A 14,651-nucleotide genomic window follows, 5' to 3' on the forward strand; every position below is an offset into this window, starting at 1 on the left:
TTGTAATACAGTTCACATAAGAGAACAAAAAACTGGTTATGAAGGTTTAGCACAGATATTATCATTAAAAAACTAATGTAAAGTGATTAGTACTGTTCACAGGTTAACTGTAAAATCATTCAATTCAATTATAGACGAAATGGAGGAGTTTAAAAATAACCCAAGACCAAACAGCTAAAACATATAGAAAGAGTAAAACAGAAATCTGGCCAGTTTCTTCCACGACTAACTCCCTCAATCACTTGGTTGGTTTCTGTGGCATTTTTGCGAGCTATTTTCTACTCGCAAGGACTTCAAGACTTCAAACGTCTGTTGGAAGTTTTTGAACAATGATTTTCCTGGGATGAGGCGGCTGGTCCCATGCCCAGCCACTCTTCTACAAATGGTCAACGGAGCTTGATATGCCAAGAGAATCTTGGCTTTGGTATAATCACCAATCCACGTGCTGGCCAAACCCACACTGATTAGTTGCACTGATAGGAGAGGTGTATATCGAAAGTGTGGACCGGCTCTTAAAAGAATAAATTCTGAAACGCGTTACTTACCACAAGAGTGACAACGAAATACGTTACGCAACCTGGGTGTGACGCAAACCAACTCCACCTCATTCTGGCAATACCGCGAGAACCTTTCTGCAAACCTTCCCCGAGGACATTAATCCCCATTTCATTAAAAGGATTTCGTTCTCGCGGGAATCCTACACAAGAGGGATAAAGCTCACTGATATGGAGAGAGAGAGAGAGAGAGAGAGAGAGAGAACGATACGAACCAGTTCGATACTATAACAGATACACAGATCAGAACCGTTCCAGCTAGAAAAGACAAGTATAGAGAGAGACAGACAGACAGACAGTGAATATCTCATGAATGGTTTCACCCAGAAGTGGAGATAACCTAGACGAAGTCCCTTCGCTCTTTCTCTCTCTCTCTCTCAAATGCAACCCACAAAAGTGAGATGACAACTAGGTACCTGATTCACTGCTTCAGTCAACAGAGACATACTAGATTTAGGGAACTCACTCACCTACAGCGTCCACCCTCGTCCGGTTTGAGAATCGAATGTTGGTCATCATATATATATAATATACGAGTATATATATATATATATATATATATATATATATATATATATATATATATATATATATATATATATATATATATATATATAACTAGTGCTTGTCGTTTCATAGAAAACTTCAATTTAAGGAGGAACAGGATAAGAAGACGTGGTAAAATTCCAGACATTATTATTTCTTAGATTAACAGAGGCACAGCCGAGCTTTCAGGGAATACGTAACTTTTCCCCCATCAGAGTCACTTATCTATGGAATTACATAAAAATAAAAGAAACAGTAAGAAAACTATACCGATTGACTAAATCTAAAAGTATTAAAACAGTTATATATAATTGACAAAACTTTAAAATACATAATAATATAAAGTAAAAAGGAACATAAATACCTAAGTTAACTATCACGTACCAAACAGAAATCGTCAAATAAAATCACTGAGAAGATAGAGAGAGAGAGAGAGAGAGAGAGAGAGAGAGAGAGAGAGAGAGAGAAAATGATAATAAAAATGATAATGTAGTAGAGAACCTACTGTTCATGTCGTAGTTAAATGACAACTGGGCGATGCAAATGGAAGAGATGGTGAGGAAAAAACAAAGAAAAAGCAAACAATGTTCCATTGTTCATTGCATAGTTTGCTTTTTTCTTTTTCTTTTCCTCACACCATTTCACCCCTCTTCCATTTGCAGTCGTCTAAAATTAGACATGAAACAGTAGGTTCTCCAGCATTTTGTACTACATTATCTCGACCACATCATTTTGAATATTCATTGTTTTTTTTTTTTTCTCTCTCAGTATCTATCTTCTCAGTGATTTTATTTGACGATTTCTTGTTTGGGCCTGATTTCTTATTGCTTGGTTAACTTAGGTTTTTATGTTCCTTTTTTACTTTATTATATTATGTATTTTAAAGTTTAGTCAATTATATATAACTGTTTTAATACTTTAGATTTAGTCAATCGGTATAGTTTTCTTACTGTTTCTTTTTTATTTTTTATGAATTCCATAGGTAAGGACCCGATGATGGCAAAAGTTACGTATTCTCGGCTGTGCCTCTGAAGCTTTCAAGAAATAATAATGCTGAATTTTACCAATCTTCTAATCCTGAAATAATAATGTCTGGAATTTATATATATATATATATGGCTATCCTGTATATATATACATATATATATATATATATATATATATATATATAGAGGGGAGAGAGAGAGGGAGAGAGAGAGAGAGAGAGAGAGAGAGAGACACATCCACAACAATCTCACCACGACAAAAAAAGAAGGGGATTCAGTGGGAAGTCATTCAAGGGAGGGGGAGGAGGAGGAGGATGAGGAGGGGGACGAAGGAAGGTCCATTAAATGATGTCCAACGTAACATGTCGGGACAATTTGTGGTTCAATGAAGCAGCTCTTGCCACAAAACGCTTGCGCAACACTCACTGTGCAATATGTGCGTCTTAATTTTTTTTTTTGACGGGAAAATTGTTTATTGTTGCTGATTCTTCTTTTGATATTATTATTATTTGTGGTCAATATTTATATTGCTACCACTGCTGTTCTTTTACTTACGATGAACTTTTTGTTGGTTTTCCCATAACTCCTATTATTGCTATAACAATAACCGCCTTATTTTCGTGACTGATACTATATTTAATCTCCATGCTTTAGAGAGAGAGAGAGAGAGAGAGAGAGAGAGAGAGAGAGAGAGAGAGAGAAGTCTATTCCAGGGACGATGACTCGATTCAACGATTGTATCAGCAAATAAATGGTTGCCTGTGTATGATTAGTCAGCTATGAAAACGAATTCTCTAGAAAAAACTCTCTCATATTAGCTTTCCAACTGTTCAACTGCGTCAGCGGGACGTCGTCATAAAATACCGAGGCCACAGCCTGTATCCTTCAACGTCTATAATGCCCATCAACAAGTCTTTGCCCTCTGGTTACCATGGAAACGAAAGGAGGAGAACTCAGCGACTGAACTCTACGGTTGACGAACTCCAACTTTTGAAGGACGAACCATCTAGTGTCGATTGTGTTTTTGAACCTTTATATGTCACCAGATGTGTGTTCCGCTCACTGCAGTTAAACGGGATGCGTGTGTTTTCAAGGATTCTTAAGTAATGTTTGTGTTCTGCAATCATACTTAATAAATTAGAAAGTCAGTATCACAACTATTTTTGTTCTCATTGCTGATGATTATTCTTGCTGAGTGACTGGAAGATAATTACGTGAATTCAACAAAAAAGTCGGTAGGGAAACCCAAGTAAAGAGCACTCATTGGTTAATAGAAATAATAAACATATAACAAAACAAAAAATGACGATGTAAAAACAAATTATTCACCAGTCTCTCAAACAACCACAAAAGGCATTCACACTCACACATAAACAAACCACCACAGACTAACATAATTAACTATTACAATACTACGACATAAGATGCAGTGAAAGTCTAAATAACTACTTTCTGCTGTTAATCTTTTACCAAAGCTTCTTTGGGCATCAGGCAAATTAACAGACTGATGAGGGAAAAGTGACATACGACATGCTCAAATGGCAACTGCTATATCCAAAAACATGTCGCATGTCCTTTTCATTTATTAGGCATAATTCTAAACAACTGACGTCACTACCGCCTATCAAACAGAGGATTCTTTTCATGTGTTGCAGATGGTTAGTAAAGAGGAAAACCATTATTGATATTCCTCTGGAATATTAATCGCTACTATAAAAACAGTAACACATATTGGTATTTTCCTTTAACATCAAGAGCAATAACAAAAACAACAGTAACAATTTTCGTCTTCAAGAATGACAATAATCTTTTTATATTTCTATTAAAATATGTCAAAACTAAAAATAAAACAATTCTGCTCACTAAGAACAATAATTAGAAAACAAGCAAGACTAACTGACATGCATGCTTTAACAGCAACATAATATTAAATACCTTTTACCAAGAAAGATCGCAGCCGTTCTTCCTAACCCACGATGATATATATGTATATATATATATATATATATATATATATATAATTTATATATATATATATGTGTGTGTGTGTATATATGTGTGTGTGTGTAACAAATATATTGATAATTAAGTTAGTGGCATTGTGTCACTGATGTTATACATAATCATTTGAATGATTCTTAACTGAGAAATCTAAGTGAAAATTGGAAAATAGTGTTGTAAAGGAAATGACTGAATAACATAATAAACTTTGTATTACCCAGATGAAGGGAATTTCTGAAGTACGGAAACATTCCGGTGAGGAAGTCTTAACTGAGGCAAACGATATTTGTTGTATGCAAATACATACATACATACATACATATATATATATATATATATATATATATATATATATATATATATATATATGTGTGTGTGTGTATATATATATATGTGTGTGTGTGTGTGTATCTGTATGTGTATGTATATTACATATATATATATATATATATATATATATATAAATATATATATATATATAATATCTATATATATATACACATATATGCTTAACATGACTTTTTATTAATTCGAAGGAAAATCAAAGGGTAATATTTCAGCACGCATGCTCAGAACACGCAAGAATCAACACAGGAGTGGATTCTCAAAAAAAAAAAAAAATTACAGACCAGTGACGACGAAAAGCTCTGAAAAGGTGCGAGTGTTTGTATGTGCGAGTGTGTGCGCGCGTAGGCACGCTGAGAAAATCGATATATTGGGAAAAGCCAGGAAGAATTTCCCGGAGGAGAAGAAGTACGAGGAGAGATGAGAATTGGCAAGGGGAGGGTGAGCGGGAAAAAAAAAAAAGGGATTGAAAAATTTGCGTATATTCAAGCGTCCATTTATATTCTCTCTCTCTCTCTCTCTCTCTCTCTCACTTCCTCTCTCTCTCTCTCTCTCACTTCCCATTCCTAAAGAAAAATTGGAAAATGTGTCAATATTCCAGCAGATCATCTATATTGTCTCTCTCCATCCATCTACCCTCTCTCTCTCTCTCTCTCTCTCTCTCTCTCTCTCTCTCTCTCTCATAACAAATAGTCTCCTACTCCCTATAACAATAATATATATGTATATATATATGTGTGTGTGTGTGTGTGTGTGTGTGTGTGTGTGTGTGTGCATATATATATATATATATATTAAATAAATATACATTTTTATACACATATATATATATATATATAGATGGTCTTTTATATATATATTTTTCAACTGGATAACAATTTCTATATACACAGATGGTCTTTCTAGAAACTGGAAAATGCAGAAAGGGATCAAAGGCTGTAGTGAAAGGGGGTCACCATGAATATGAGAAAATGAGAAGGAACTCATTGACGGTGAAAGAGAAAGGTCAAATGGAGACGAGTCGCCAGAGGTCAATTTTTTTAATAAGATAACAAAAGGAAAAAAAACTGATGAATAAACTACGACTGAAAAAGAGCAAAAATCGTCTAGAAATGACGATAAAGTCAATAATAAAAATATCGTTAATGAAAATATGTTTAAAAATGACGAAAGGACAAATTTTTATTCGGAAGAGTAAAAGAATTAAACACTAATTACAAACACAAAATTCCGCATATGAGATTCAAAGCTTAGAATTGCAATGCGTAATGGAATTATACAAAAATTGTAGTTCAAAATTCGAACTGGAATAAAGGAAACGCGTGTATAAAAGAATATTACTGTAAATTAGACAATAAAAGATTGAAAACATAATTACGCCTGATAGCATATCTTTATGGTAACTTAATACATTTCCAAGCTCAATTACTCGGGGATTTTGCATGCACCGAATTCCTAAGTGGCGGGGAAATGTACAAATAAAAATCATACAAATCAGAATAAAACATTTTCAAGAATGATTATGTAACTTACAACACAGTGTGCATTCATCGACTGTACTGTCAGTATTTTGGTGATTTATTACCCAAGGAATCCGTCGCCTGTCTTTAAATGCTGATACTGAAAGTGTGTTTATGAAAATATCATGTACTGTTGAATCAAAACACTTTTTTCTACATAGTACGGGTTTTGAAATATTACATTCTAACGCCGTAGAATGATTAGTTATAATATTCGAGAATCTCTCGTAAGAAGGGTACACGAATCTAAGTCTCTACGAATCAAGGTTCTGCAGACACTCGTGCTGCATAAACTAAATCACACACACACACACACACACACACACACACAGACAGACAGAGAGAGAGAGAGAGAGAGAGAGAGAGAGAACCGACCTACTCGTGAATTCTCCCGACTAATGTAATCATGTTAGAAAGATTGGCATTTTTTCTTATATTATCCAACGGTGTTCATTCCCGCTATCCTCATAGATTTTGGATATGTGCGAAATTATTCACATGTCTGATACATCAGGAACCCGATGATCTGCATATCTGAAAAGCTTTTAAACTCTATACGACTGGTTTTGCGAAGGTATGTGGGGGTTATCATTGGAGTAATATCGTACATCGTGAATTCCAGATATGCTACTTTGACCTTTGTAGTGGCCGCTACATTCTTTGTACCCCTCAATTATATATATATATATATATATATATATATATATATATATATATATGTATAAAAATATATAAATAGATTTACAATGTATATATATATAAGTATATATATATATATTATATATAATATGCATATATTTGTATATACGTAAATTTCTGACTCACATCAGGATCGAACCCATGTCTTTCAATTGAAAGACAAGACCGCTGCCAACCAAGCCACACAAGTCATAGAAGAAGTTGGAACCTAAGTACCACTGTGCCTAAGACTTTACCTGGGCAGGCTAACTGCGTTGCATACCAGCGTGTTTTCCGCAACTTCCCGACTCAGGTAAAGCCTTAGGTACAGTGGTGCTTAGGATCCAACTTCTTTTATGACTTGTGTGACTTGGTTGATCATGGGTCTTGTCAAATTTCAAATGAAAGACCTGGGTTTGATTTCTTAATGTGAGTCAAAAATTTATTGTTCCACACGTGACTGTGTTGATTATTTATATATATATATATATATATATATATATATATATATATATATATATATATATATATATATATATATAAATATATATATATATATATATATATATATATATATATATATATATATGTGTGTGTGTGTGTGTGTGTGTATCCTAAAAACATAGAGTGCAAATGCAAAAATAATCGGGTGTTTTTACATACGATGGATGGGTTGCAATGCGTGTAAGAAGGAAACAGCGGTAGTAATCAGGACTCGCAGGGCTGTGTGCTAGATAAGATGTCAGTGATATTGGGTATTCTAGAGAGAGAGAGAGAGAGAGAGAGAGAGAGAGAGAGAGAGAGCTAAAATTTGGAGGCACATCTAAAGTACTTCTTGCGCAGGCATGTGGCCATGTCAGATGGAGTACGTAGAATGCCGTTCTCCCTTCAGCAGACGTTCATAGGATAGGATTCTGAAACTGACACTTTTTTAGAAATTGTATACAGATATATTCAATATCATGGCATGGGGATAACATCCTCATTTCTCAAGACTTCCACCGCCCCCCTACTCCGCCGGGGAAAATAATTTCGTGGCGTATGCACTCATACACACACGATATATGTATATATAATGTATATACTGCTGTGACTATTTTCCTCTTATCTTTCCTGCAAGAGCTTGTATGTTTATATGCCACGGGACCATTGTGGTACTGGATATGTGTGTATATATATATATATATATAGTATATATATATATATATTATATATATATATATATATATATATATCTCATAAATACGAGTGTTGGGCATATATATATATATATATATATATATATATATATATATATATATATATATATATATGTATATATATATATATTTATATATATATATATATATATATATATATATATATATATATATATATAAAATATATCTATCTATATATATATATATATATATATATATATATATATATATATATATACAATATACAATATATTAATACCTGCATGACATTTATGTTATGTGTATGTATTTACGTGTTTTCATCACCATTCCCAATTGGTGATTAAAAATGTAGAAACAAATGTCCTTCTGGTGACAATAACCAAAAAAAAAACCTTACCTGATAACAGTAACTTCAAAACGAGGCTTTCACAAAGGCGTCTGCGATGACAGCCCTTTATTTTCAGTCATTATCAAGAAGTGCGTATTCAAGCTTCCTCCAACTCTACATACAAGCTAAGCCTGTTTCTTGCTAAGACATAATTATTATCCGTCTTAATGGAACCTTGAACTGCTTCCTCTGTCAAGTGAAAAATGAGGTTCGCCTGTCCTTAATAAGAATTTCATGCTCTTGCCTCTTTTTCTTTCAATATTAAGAAATGCATGCTTTTTCTATCTTTACTGAGAAATGCTCGCTCCTTGTCTTTTGTCATGAAATGCATTCATCCCCTGGCTCTATTCAGAAACGCATTCACCAGCCCTCGGAAACTCATTTTAATTGACACCATTGTGTCAAGGCCTTGGCAAAAGCCTTAACCCCCTTCACTCCTGACTTTCCTTGGGCCCTTCCCCCATTCCTCCCCACTCCCTTAGGATCTAATTCTCTCTCTCTCTCCCCACCCTCCCCCTCCCCCCTCCCCCTCCCTTTCCTGAAGCGGTGTCGGAATCCATGACGTGATGTCATTGATTGTTAATGCAATCAACAACTAATTTTTACAATTGCTCATGAACTGAACAGAAAAGTAAGTCGTAAAATAAAAGCCATGGATAAGAACATGAGTGAAAACAATCGAGGTAATGACAGCTAATAATAAACGGGTGAACGGCAATATATTCAAATGAGAGAATACGGGGAATGTAGCATGAAAGAATGTAGCATGAAAGAATGTATTATTTCAACATTTAATACTTTCCCATAAAGATGAAAAAAATTACAAATGCTCACTCATGTACATTCTAACTGCTGAATCTTGACGAACGTTCTTGTACACAAGTTCTCATACACAAGAAGCTGCCAACATCGCGCTGAACCCCCTGCATAAACTGAGCTATTCAGCTGCATAATGGACGAACTCTAACGCTCATGGGTATTAAGGCCCTTCCTTTACAAAATATAACTTTTTCTCTCCATCAATGTGGCTATTCTTAAGTTTTCCTCTCCTCTTCGCTCTTAAAAATTCCAAAGTATACACTCTATTTACTAACCTATCGTTCTCCATTCTTTCCACAATTCCAAACCATCTAAAAACACACTCCTCCATCCATGTACCAACCCTACCCTACTGAACCAGTTTCCGAATCAAATACTAGAGCATCTATATTTTATGAGTTACAATTCAAGTTTTTTACTCTCTCTCTCTCTCTCTCTCTCTCTCTCTCTCTCTCTCTCTCTCTCTCTCTCTCTCCAATATATAACAGAATACATACATTTTGTGAGATCTCTCTCCCTCTCTCTCATCAAAAGAACTGAAAAACATTTTGCCAGTCTTCTCCTCATATTTAGGTCACGTGTTCTGTGATTTCAAGATACTGCCGCGCGTCTTTAGGCGTCAACAAGCCATAATCTGGTTTTGAAAAGCGTCACACTTGAAAAAAAAAGATATGACAGAGATAAGGAATATGTAATATGGTTTGGGAAACCGCCGATGAGGTCATAGGAGAAGGTTTAATTTTGTTTGAGAAACGTCTGATGAGATAACATATAACAAGGGAGATACTGGTTTGTGGAGTGTACGAGCAAATAACTGGTGATGGAGATTTAAACTGGTTTGGGAAGCATATGATACGATAACTAGACATAATGAGGCAGTGTTTAAAGAAATTGCAAACTGTAATGTACTTTTGATAAATGCTTTGTGAGATAAAGGAAATAATCAGGTGTAATTTAGTTTCATGAGTGTCTAATGACATACAGATGAGCGTGTATAAACTGGTCTAAGAGAGCATCCGATGAGATAAAAGGAAAAACGTCTTATATATGAGACCAAAACAGCGATAACAGAGAAGAGAGAGTAAACGTCTCGTTCTGAGAAGAATTTAATGAGATAAGAGATTACCGGTTATAATTTGGAACGAGAAGCGTGCAACGATTAGATAACTGCAGACAGCAGGGATTGCAACGTTCAGTTTGACTGGAAATCATCTGGAGAAATAGCTGGAGATAACTAACAATAATTTGGGTTGACAATGTGCGTGATGTCAGAACAAAAGATAACAAGGTGATAACAAGTACGCAGTGCTCTATTTCCTCGTCATATTTATGGCAAAAGTAAGGGGAATGTAGTACGGGTGCTATTTAATTAAAGAAAAAACACTACTTTTATGAAATGAAACTGACGTAAATTAATTGCGTGAACGAAGTTCATTTCTTTTATTTTTTCCTGGAATGTTTAAAATAAGTCTTCCAATAGGATGGTACTTAAGGAGACTTATGACTCGCAGGTTTTTTTCCAAATGGTCGCCACATAGGCGACCTTACATTCTGGGATCATTCATGTTATTCGTTTTTCAAGTGCACTGCTTTTCTGTGGAGGTTTATACTTTTGGTTGAGGAGTATTTCAAATTCGCAAATGAGAGCTCAATTGTTTATCTGGTGTATATGTGTACGGAAGTGTTGTCAGGTAACGGAGAGGGATTATTTCTTCTTAGTAACAACGCTCTGGTACTACAATATACGAGTACACTACAGGTATTTTTTGTAATTTCTTCTTACTTACATAAAAATTTTTCTTCTCTGTATTTTCTATCATTCATATTCCATATGCTGGCAACAGTTTTTAAACTAGTATTTGACATGAAACCAAGTGTAGAAGTTCAGGTAATGGAAAGATGGAACTCAGTCGCAGTTTCTTCTCTCATGATAATGGCCTGCAGGCTTAAGCTAAAGCTCTCTTACTCTTAGTGTCGTCTTGATAGAGTTGGACCCCTATTACCCGAACGTAATCTGCAAATACTCTATAGCTCCTCGTAGCTCTATAGTGTAAGTAGATCCTTATCCCCGGACTCAGATGATTCCTTTCCCTGGAACCCTCATTTGTCATCACTGAGAGTAAACAGATGTAGCCAACTAGATGCGATGAAGCAGGAAGACAACAGAACAATTCCTGCCTAAGTTTGGCACAACCACAGCCTCGAGCATAGAGAGGCCGTCATTTTGGCAGCGTGTCCACGCCTCAGAGGTCAACAGAAACTATCATTGACCTTAGCTAGCCAATGACCTCCACTCTCCATCAAGGTCCTTCTCCATGCTAAATTACATAAAGAGGCCTGAGCAACTGTTTTTCACCAAGTGAAGTAGATAGCACAGGAGTAAACGTGTCACTGTACATAGGCCTAAGAGGTCATCCTGACGGTTGCCAGATCTCCCTATTGTTTTTGAGAATCCCCTCAACCCCGAGGTTCATTAACTGTACCCCTTCAGTTCATTAACCGCCAGGGGGTTAATTGAACTGAAGGGGTACAGTTCAAATTCACTGTCGAGGTCTCAGAAACCATTAACACCTTCCTGGTAACTTCTACATTTGTGATCAGTTCATTACTCGTGGTTATAACAAAAAGGACCAGTTGAAGTCTCGCTAAACCCAAATGAAGAGTGAAGCATGATTCAATATGTAGCCACGAATAGACGACCATAAACAAACCTGTAAAAATAGGTGAGGAAAGATTGAGTCCGAGACTACATGAGAATTTCATTCATAGCATAAGTTCCAAAAATTTAGCAAGTTTACACTGAACTCTAGAAGACAAGCAACATACTTTTACTTCACTCTACTTCTCGTAAATATCTAGACTTGATTATGAGCTATTGTAATTCAACTATATTCAGATTCTTTTTATATTCGTCGATCAAATTTACAAATCGCATCTGTTTGCCTTTCTATCAACTGTTTTCACACCTGCAAACATGTTCCTTGACAATATCCATTCTCTAAGATGCCAATTCCCCGAACACTTTTTGCTGATACAGTACCCATATCTCATTTCCTTTCATCAGACACTCTTGAGAGGGAGGCTTATCCTCCCGCTTTTTTAGTGCTTCCTTCCAGGGTAGCCTTGACGATTTGGACAAGGTGATGAGAAAGAAAAAGGGGAAAGCAGTGTTGCTAATTTCCCTCGAGCCTGAATGAAGTTTCTTCAGCCTAGTCGGAGACCCTGCCCCAAGGTCTCTCTCTGTTCTCTAATGAGCTCACTGCATTTGGCTCCGAAAACCATTTCTCTTTGGCGCTGAATTCTCTTCAGCTGCTGATACTTGCAAGACCAACTTAACACTTCCTCTCAAAGGAATATTATGAAAGAAACGTAATGCCAAATCGTGCGACACCAATTGTGCCCTTATATGACTTTCGCATGCAACTAAAGAATGAAGAGGGTAAGCAATAGCTGTCTGGCCATGTTAAACTGCCCAACTGACCTATTGTTTTAAAGGAGGGCATGTGTTCTTCATCGTCTGTCGTACCCTAACCCAATGTATGTATGTATGTATGTATGTACTGTATGTATGTATACATACATACATACATACATAAATATAAATAAATATATATATATATATATATATATAAATATATATATATATATATATATATATATATATATATATATATATATATATATATATATATATATATATACACACTGAATATAATATATAAAAACACTGAATGATTTTATGATAAATTTTTTACTAAGATAAGAATATCAGAATTATAGCAAATTAAAAGTTAGGAGTGTGATAATGCGAATATCCCGACCATTCCACATCTGACTATTCTCTTAATGCTATGAAATCTTTCTGTGTGTGTGTGTGTGTGTGTGTGTGTTTGTGTGTTTATGAAGGAAAGCCCAGTTAAGCCCTTAGATCCTGGGCTGAATTGGAATTTCTGTGACTAATTATCCGATTCCGTGGTGGCGGTATTCTGAACAGAATTACTAATCGTTCTTGATTACCAGTATTAGTCCTTGTCAATACCATTACCAATAAATTGGATAATTTGGTATTCGTCAGTTATATTTTAGTCTCCTGGTTTTCCGTTTTTTTAGTTAATGTCGAGTAAACTAAACCTATACTGACTGAAGAATGTTTGATGTTAAACCTTGAAGATATTAGGGCACTTTAGTCTAAAGAGATTATAAAGGTCTCAAATCTAATCTGACTCCCATGACCAAAGAAAGTTTCAACAGAAATGTTGTCATGAATTCTGAGCTACTTATCCATTCATCCGCCTCAATTCTAAGTGAGTATAAAACTGAAAGCTCTTACGGCGGTCAGATGAAATAAGAAGTGAGAAATAAGTATTAAATTAGCATTTGGAACACAATTTGGTAATTATTCTGAAAGTAAAATTTTCCATAGGACCTAAATTAATGACCTTATTTTTCAAGCTTGCAGTCATCCATTTGTTTTCACAGAAGCCTTTAATAATCCTATGCATGACCTAAGCCTAGTTATCAGAGAGTAGATAACTGACCTCTCACCTTTGCCCGTATTTCAAGGGATGCAAAAACCAAAAACCAAGAACCTACCATTATTGCCCTCTCACTACAGGCAGAATCTACATGTCCCTTCCAATAACTATTATATATATATATATATATATATATATATATATATATATATATATATATATATATATATATATATATATATATATATATATATCTGAGTATATACAATAAGGTCATGTTATATGTTTAAATATATATAAATATATAGGTGTGTATATGTGTGTATATATATATATATATATATATATATATATATATATATATATATAATATACATATACATACATAATATATATATATATATATATACATGTGTTCAAAGAAATAAAACACATAAAACAGAAAACATAAAAGCCAAGGGAAAACATAGTGGGGCAACTACTCTCTCTCTCTCTCTCTCTCTCTCTCTCTCTCTCTCTCTCTCTCTCTCCACAAATTTTACTGGAACTTCATATGGAGGGCCAAGGGTTGGGGTTAGCCCCGAAAAAAAGCTAGGCAGGCCGAGAGGCGGGACAGAAGGAGAGAAGCGACGAACGCCGTTGTGGAAGGTCAAGACCGATGGGATGGAAACGTATCCTGAGCTCGCAGACCCCTTTTCCATTTAATGGGAGGGAAAGGGAGAGCGGAAGGGCGGGAGGGGCGCTGAGAAAAGGGGAGCGGGGAAATAATGGGATTCTTTAGCGTTTGGGAGGAAGGGGAGGGAAAAAGCCATTATAGAACGGAACGTAGTCACTGGAAAACCTAAACAATCACTGCACTATGAAAACTGGGAAAAAATTAGAAAAAAAAAGACGGATCATTTCAAAACAATTTTTAAATATTCGTTTCAACGAGTCACTTACTTCAAAAATACTTTCGTTATGTATAAACATAGTCTGTTTAACTAGAATATCGATATAACTTCCATATGTGTGTGGTGTATGTATGTATATATATATATATATATATATATATATATATATATATATATATATATATATATATATATATATATATATACTCATATATGCGTGTCTGTGTGTGTTATATAAAATCATACTATAGATTTTCATCCAAAT

Source organism: Macrobrachium rosenbergii, chromosome 56 (assembly GCF_040412425.1).
Source record: "Macrobrachium rosenbergii isolate ZJJX-2024 chromosome 56, ASM4041242v1, whole genome shotgun sequence".
NCBI classification, from domain to species: Eukaryota; Metazoa; Arthropoda; class Malacostraca; order Decapoda; family Palaemonidae; genus Macrobrachium; species Macrobrachium rosenbergii.